This window comes from Aptenodytes forsteri, unplaced genomic scaffold (assembly GCF_000699145.1).
Source record: "Aptenodytes forsteri isolate BGI_AS27 unplaced genomic scaffold, ASM69914v1 Scaffold35, whole genome shotgun sequence".
NCBI classification, from domain to species: domain Eukaryota; kingdom Metazoa; phylum Chordata; class Aves; order Sphenisciformes; family Spheniscidae; genus Aptenodytes; species Aptenodytes forsteri.
Genome location: NW_008795334.1, coordinates 3,213,244 through 3,221,041, shown reverse-complemented (window position 1 = coordinate 3,221,041; position 7,798 = coordinate 3,213,244).

Sequence of the window (7,798 nt, the reverse complement as noted above, 5' to 3'; positions counted from 1 at the left end):
TGATACAAAAGGAATTAATGAGGGAGCTGGTTGGCCAATATCTATTTTTAATGTTTCTATATTTGATGTAATTCTGTATAGGTGAGCGTGAAGACATATGTAGCAATAAAGAACAGGCAACAGGATGGGAAACTATTAGAAGAGCTGGTATTTCTATGAAAGATTTTGCATCTTGGAAGCTCATGTTTTACTCGTTACTCTCCAAAGGTAATAACATAGCTTAAAGGGAAATTGTAATCTTTCCATATACAAACAGAAACATTGAGTAAGAGTAAGCTTAGTAACCTTCTCATTTAGCAGTGGGTCACCACTAGATGATGAAAAAAATTTCAGATCACTGCAGAGATTCGAGATATGACAACAGGAGTGAAAGACAGCCCAGTCCACCCAACTCAAGGAAGTTAATTATTTCCTAGAGAAAACATTATGGGGGAAGTTTGTTTACAAAGCAACAGAAGAACCTGAAATTTGATACTGCAGAACTCTTCAGTTCAGCAAACAAAACCCTAACAAGAAAGCAGGAACCTGGAAATAGATAAATTCCACACAGATTTTTTTTTTTTCTCTTCTTTTAAAGAACAAAGGCAATCGGCTGGGCAAGCGTTGCTATGGAGACTTCCCATTAAAAATTACAATCCAGAAATAGAAAGTCTATTATTTTCTAAAAGATACTTCAGATTTGATTGCTTTAAAGTAATCTAAAAATACCATTTTTAGCATCATTTAAATCATGAAACAAGAAACACTGACTTAAAAATAAAAAAATTAATCTTGACCTTAGGTTGTATTTGTAGTTTCAATTTTCTAAATGTGATTTAATTTTCCAAAAGATTAAGTCTTGCCAATGTATCACATTTTACTAAATGAGAATAGAATATCTCAACATTTATTAAGGCCTGTGTATATGGTATTTCATACATTTATTCAAATGCCTATATTGTACATTTCCATTACATTGACACAATGAAGATTAACAGATTATTTATCTGGAATTGTGATATCTCTCCTTGCATGTAGATGGAAATTGGAATCCATCTAAATTGTGCAAAAGCATCACTTCAAAATTAAACGTATTAGAACTTCTTTAACATGCTGAATACACGACAGTAAATTTATGAAAGTTATTCTACATTAAAAATGAATTTATTTTTAAAAGGAAGTTTTATCAACAGAATTGTTTCAGACACCATGTGCTTCTAGGTTTTAGAACACCTATATCACACACTGTTTAAGGGAAATTATTAGAAGCAGATTAAGACTTTTTCATTGGTCTTTCCAACACAAACTGCCCTTGGCAAAGACAGTTTTTCTTACCACCGTGAAATAAAAACAGAAACTCCTCAGCATCTTCCCTGGCCAGGCTTTCCAAATTTCATGCATTGACATACACAGCTAGAGACCTCCATCTCAGGACTCCCTTTCTCCATTAACAATTTCACTTGGCATCTCAGGGGGGTTTGTTTTTAAACTTTCCTTCATTTTGAACCTTCACAATTATTTTCTAAACTTCAGATCAGGCAATCCTTGAATTGAACTAGTTGGATAAACAGAAAACAGGAAACACTGCCTGCACCTACAAATGATTCTACTACCAACTGATCACTTCTGCAAACCCTGTCCCACCTGCTTTGGGACTTTTTGCATTTCAAACAATGAGCTGTTCTTCCAAAATTTCAACAGCTTTGTGCATCCTGGATTCCGTAAGAGACTGAAATAGATTATAGCAGTTTTATGCCTTAACATAAGCAGTCACAACTTTTTAAAATTTTTATTGTTAAATACAATTTTAATTTTGTTAATATGGTTTAATCCAACTTCACAACAGAACTTTATTAAACAGACATACTCCCCCACTCCCCACCTCTTCCTCCTTTAGTCAGAGAAAAGCAATATTCCCTTGTACATCTTAATTCAGAGAGCAGGATTCTCTCAACGCAGCAGGAAAGACAATGGCTGTCTTGATTTTGTTTTTAATCCAGTTGCTGAAGTACAGATCCCAAGCAGTCATCTCACAACCATCATGAACAAAACTACAGAGGTTACACCATTCCCTGCTCTGAATCTTGATTGAAATTATTATAGATTAAACAGGACTTAACAGATTTTTGCTGTACTTCATAATTCAATTACTGTACATTACCAACTGAAAACCATTTTATTCTGTAGTGAAACAGGAAAAACAAGTCTTTCAGGAAATACAGCATTCCAATATTATGTCAGGTTGCAGATGACTTAAGTACTGAACCGACCCCACAATAAAACCATGTCACATGAAGACTACGGTTTAATTTGTTTGCTCATGGAGCTCCCTTCTATTTACTCTGAGCCAGAGAGTAGCTTGATTTTTTTATGAGGGTGCAAAAGCGGAAAAGGAACAAGGCAACACCCTCAGCTGAAGGCAACACCTGAACCTCAAGCATGGCCAGATTTTCAATAATCTGATCACACATGCTATCCCTTGCTCTTAACACCTGGAACTGTACCAAGTGATAGCAAGTAACTTACCTAGACTTACCCAAAAGGAAAGGTAAGTGACAAAGGCAAGATAACTACAGAGCAAAATGAATGTATGAACGAGATTAAAATACTGTTTAAGTATTTGAGGACAAACCGTAGGGATCTGGCCAAGAATGAATAACCTAGGTTGTTTCCATCTCACATCTAAAAGTTGATCTCTAAATAAAGCTTTACTTTCCTTTAGTTCTCATTTGAGAACCTCTTCCAGAAGCAAGGCTGGTATCAAATGAACTTAGGGACATTCCTCAGATTAGTTTTTTCATACAATCTTCAGAAAAAAATAAGATCCATGCAAATTTCCCTATTTCCAATACAAAATGTGTTACATGAAGACACTTTGCTGTGACCAAAAGTGGTACGAGTTTCTCCACAATCCATCTCCAGAACTGAGGAAATAGTACAGATTTTTAACCCCATAAATTTCAGTTTGGTAGATGAAAGCGACACAGGGGTTAATCTAACAAGTATACAGCATACTTTGCCAGAACAATGTCACTGTGATTTTGGCTATTGTTAATTTTTAATGATTAATCTCCTGTTTATGCAGACTTGCATACGAAACTCATCCAGTCAGCATCTGCTAAAAAGAACTGTACTAAAGATCCAACATTAATCAAAATCAAGACGAATTATCAAAAGCCCCACAAAATAATACACACATTCCACCCTTACTGGCAATTACTTTTCCAGAGTCATGCAGGAGCATTAATTAGCAGCCGATGCACACCGCTATTGTTTTGACATACGCCACAGATCCTGTTCTTCCTCATTGCTTTGATTAAAAGTTTGGCTTAGGGAGACGTTTATGTCGTTCCTTTTACTAACGGCAGCAGCTACTTCCAGGCCGCCGGCAGGGCGCAGGGCAGGGGCCGAGCTGCCGGGTCCCGGTCGGCCGCAAGCTCTGCCCCAGCCCCAGGGCCGCGGGCCCGGCTCCTGCTGGCTGCCGCCGCCTTCCCGCCTACCTCACCTCACCCTTTCCTTTCCTGGGGCACAAGAGACCTGGACACTCTCCCCCAGGGCAGCAAAAGGCTATTGCAGAGAAACAGTGAGCCACCTCAGATCTCCGATTAAATTAGGGCTTTTTTTTTTTTGGTACACTGACACAAAGTTTTTTGAATGATCAATAAAAGCTTCAATAGCTCCCTCTGCTGCCAGCAAATATGTATTTCAGCTGCTCTATGCAAAACCTGCTCGCAGCTGACAGAAAACGTCACATTCCCATCTCTCTCTATGCATATACATGTATCTGTATGTGTATACACACATAGCTATGTAGAATCCTCGAAAAATAAGATTTGGGAAATCCTATGGGTATTTTAATTTAACACTCTCCTAAGATTGCTGCTTTTAAAGGAAAATTATTTTGACAGTAAATCAAAATACTGAAGGCCAGTAGTTAAATAGTATTTTCATATGATAATTTCAAAATACTGTCTTATTCAACGCAAAAATCACACCATATTACCTGGGTATCTAGCTGGATATATAGTGACACTCATGGAGCAATGGCTAATTTTTTAGGACAGTAAGAGACAAGAGTTTGTCTCAAACCGCTGCTGCCCTTACTATCACTACTATTTTTCAGTCTTCCTCCCAGTTTCCCAAGTCTTTCATACTCTCGTTGCTGCCTCCTCTCCGTACCTGCCCCTCTGCCATCAGGTATCAGCTAGGTTTTTTTAATTGTTTTGCTGTTGCAGTTTTGCAACAGCAAAATGGCTGTTTTGCTGCATGCTGACAGCTACGAAAAGGTTACTGAAGCAAATGCTCTCTATTCCCCATGACCACCATTGCAAGACCATCAACATAACTGCGCAGTACAAGCATGAGTGCCTCCTGTCCACCACTGCAGCACACTTAACTCTGCAGTCCAGAAGAAACAAGACTGGGATGACTAACTGAAAATAGGCGAGGAAACGACAGCTAGCACAGGAAGCAGGGCAGGGGGGTGGGAAATGAGTGTTTACATATATAAAAGTGAGCAGTTACATTGATAGAAAAATGACATTTGCCAATATATCCTCTTTTGTGGAAGACAGATATGCTATAGCTAAACTTGATGCCATTGCATCTCTACAACACTAGGGGTTGCACAGATAAAACCTAAGAGGAGCTATTTCAGTTAAGATGTAATAGGCCCACTCTGCAAAGACGTTACACAGACCAAGACAAAGGAAGCCTGACTGCACATCCAGAAACAGACAGCCAAGCAGTACCCACCTCACAGGATCTGGACTAAGGGCCATCCACGTCACAGGTGACTTGGTATCTCTTCTTATCTAAACTTACTAGCAAAATATACCACCAATCCACTATGGTCAGTTAAGATGTAATAGGCCCACTCTGCAAAGACGTTACACAGACCAAGACAAAGGAAGCCTGACTGCACATCCAGAAACAGACAGCCAAGCAGTACCCACCTCACAGGATCTGGACTAAGGGCCATCCACGTCACAGGTGACTTGGTATCTCTTCTTATCTAAACTTACTAGCAAAATATACCACCAATCCACTATCACCCCTGGTCACAGATAATTCAGAGGTCACTTACTCTAACAGCACAAACAGCTTTCAGATCTTGCTGCTATGCCTATTCACAGGCTTCCGCCATCTTCACGCTTCCAGCACTACAGGCCTGGCGTCTCTCCTACCTTCTTTTCTCTGAGAGTTAGAGGAACAGAATCCTACTTTCTCAAACCACTCAGCTTCCTTTTTCTCATCTTGCTCCAGCCTTTCATATCCTTTCACTAGTTTTGCCTCACCAGATGGTCTTAACCTGCTAGGAACACAGCTCTGGGGCTGACTGGGTGCCTTGCAGCCCTGTGCAGTGGTAGTTCAAAAATCAGCCAGCCCTGCCACAGGTGGTGCAGAGAGGAGAAGAAATGGTGCATCCAGAGCAAGAGATATAATCAAATTATGGCAAGAGTAAACAGACCAGCAGCACCTTATTGCACACCCCCTACAACTGGAGAGGGAAAAAAATTAAAGAAAATCAACAAGGATACAGAAAACAAGAGAGAAATGGAAATTGCATCCAGCATCTGCCAGTACTTTGAGCGTAACTGCAAACTTCCCTCAAACAAAATTCCCAAATACAGGACTTCACAAAACACTGAGGAAAAAAATAAATCTAAATCCATCTTTATCTGGCTAAGTCTTACATGTTGTTCATTAATATTAGATAGCCAAGGCTTAACCACTCCGTTTTCTTGTTTAGTCATCAGCAGTAGTATTACACACTTCACAGGAAAGGAAAGAACAGGCCTAAAGTGCACAGAAACCCTAGTCTAATAGATACAAATTGATTTGCACTGCAAACTACATCCGGGGCACAGGTGGGAGTACTCAACATACATTAAACATCCAGAAAACTTAATTTCTGAGGAGAAACAGTCTCACGTTCCAACCCAGTAGGCACTTTCAACATTACCAAACCAGAACAGACCATATGTCCTCCTCTCATTTAGAGATTAATAACCTCAGAAAAAGGCACTTTTTAACCCACATCATTTTGTATTAGTATGCAGTAAGTACAAGCTCAGTTAATTGTGAGGAGAAAAAAAAACAACAAAAAACCAAACCCAAACAAACTTATCTGACACCCTTTTCTCCTGTCTTTTCCTATCATGCTTTTAGTGCCCATCTCACCCCTTCTGTGTCTTTCAGTTTGGCTCTGCTACCCAGCACCAGTCAGCCACACCTCTCCAGCAGGCCGAGAGCCCCCCACTCCGAGCCACACACACACACACTTCAGGAATACTGGAGCCTCGGTTCATTTCTACAGAAAGCACCTAGATGCAACATCTATCCACAGACTTGAAGCACGCAGAAAGGCACTTGTGCTTTAGCTTTTTTTTTTAAACAAGACCAGCTGGCTGAAATAACGCTTCTTTCCACAAGTGACACACAAAACACTTGTGAGTACAGGGATCATATAAGGTACCAATTTTGTCAAGGTTTCTGTACATGTGAAAAATAGGGAGACAGTTCAGAAAGAAAATGGTAATGAGCTACCAGGTACACTATGGCATGCTTTTCAACTGAGGTTCTTTATATAAAGAGATTCAGAAATAAAAGAAATGCTTTAATGCTTACCATGTTTCAAAAATACATTGCACATCTGCTCTGTGCTCTTTACAAGTAAAATCAGATTTTATTAAAGATAGAAGTAGCTCCCTCATCTGTTTTGCTACAGCAGCATGAGGTAGGATCCTAAATTTTGGCATAATGCTCTACTAAAAAAGTGTCTGTATTGGGGAAAAACAACAGAAGTATTATCAATATAAAAAAAAGTTCCATCTGGAAAAAAAATTCTTCACATTTCTTTTGAGGACCTCTCTATGTCAATCTCATAATAGAATTTATCAAACTTTAATAGAGCAATCCTCCTGTATTTCAATATATGCACATATTATCTAATAAAAACTGTGTATTACACAAAAGTACAATCTTCTATCCTTATCTATTCTGGCATCAAAGTTTGTTGACATGATTATATTTGCATTCCGTTTTAACTTCAATATAACCTGAAATTGTTAATGAAAGCATTAAGAAAGTCAAGGAAAAGGGGGCAGGGGGAAAACATGCTAAGGGAACAAGAAGTGGTATAATTTATTACTGTCAGGTTATTTTGTTATGTAGAACAAAAAAGGAACAAAAAAAAATCCCTGAAAATGAGAATTGGAAAGTGTGTTCAATTTCCAGAAGCTTCACAATCAGCAGTGTCTCAATTATCTTTGAAAATTAAGGCCTGGAGGGATTTTTTTTATTTTTTTTAATTCTGAATATAAACTACAGCTGTATATAAACCTCTAAAATTCAAATACAGACCTCAAAACAGACCTTGTGTGATGCAGCTAGGAACACTGAAATAAAGAACAAAAAAATGCAAACAGCATTGTACACTGATAATTACATCTCAGCTAGCCACAACAACTTGCTTTGAGCCTCCTTCACACTATTCATACAGCAAAACTCATTTTTAATGGCACTTACAAAGCGTAGTCATCTGTGAGAACATAATGTAACAAATTAAGCATTATAGTATCAGAGGGACACAGGCTGAGAGGAAGCAACTGCAAAGAGCTATCATTTGTAATTTTTCATTCCATACCTTATGAAAATAATTGAGAATAAAGATAATGTGTATTTTTTTAAAAGCTCAATGTCAAATATAATAAAAAGTTAAAAGTCTTGATACTTTAAAGGTAAAAGGTCTTTAATCTAATCAGATACCAGCTTGGATTAAAGCATAGATTTTCTTCTTTCCCATATAAACTATGGA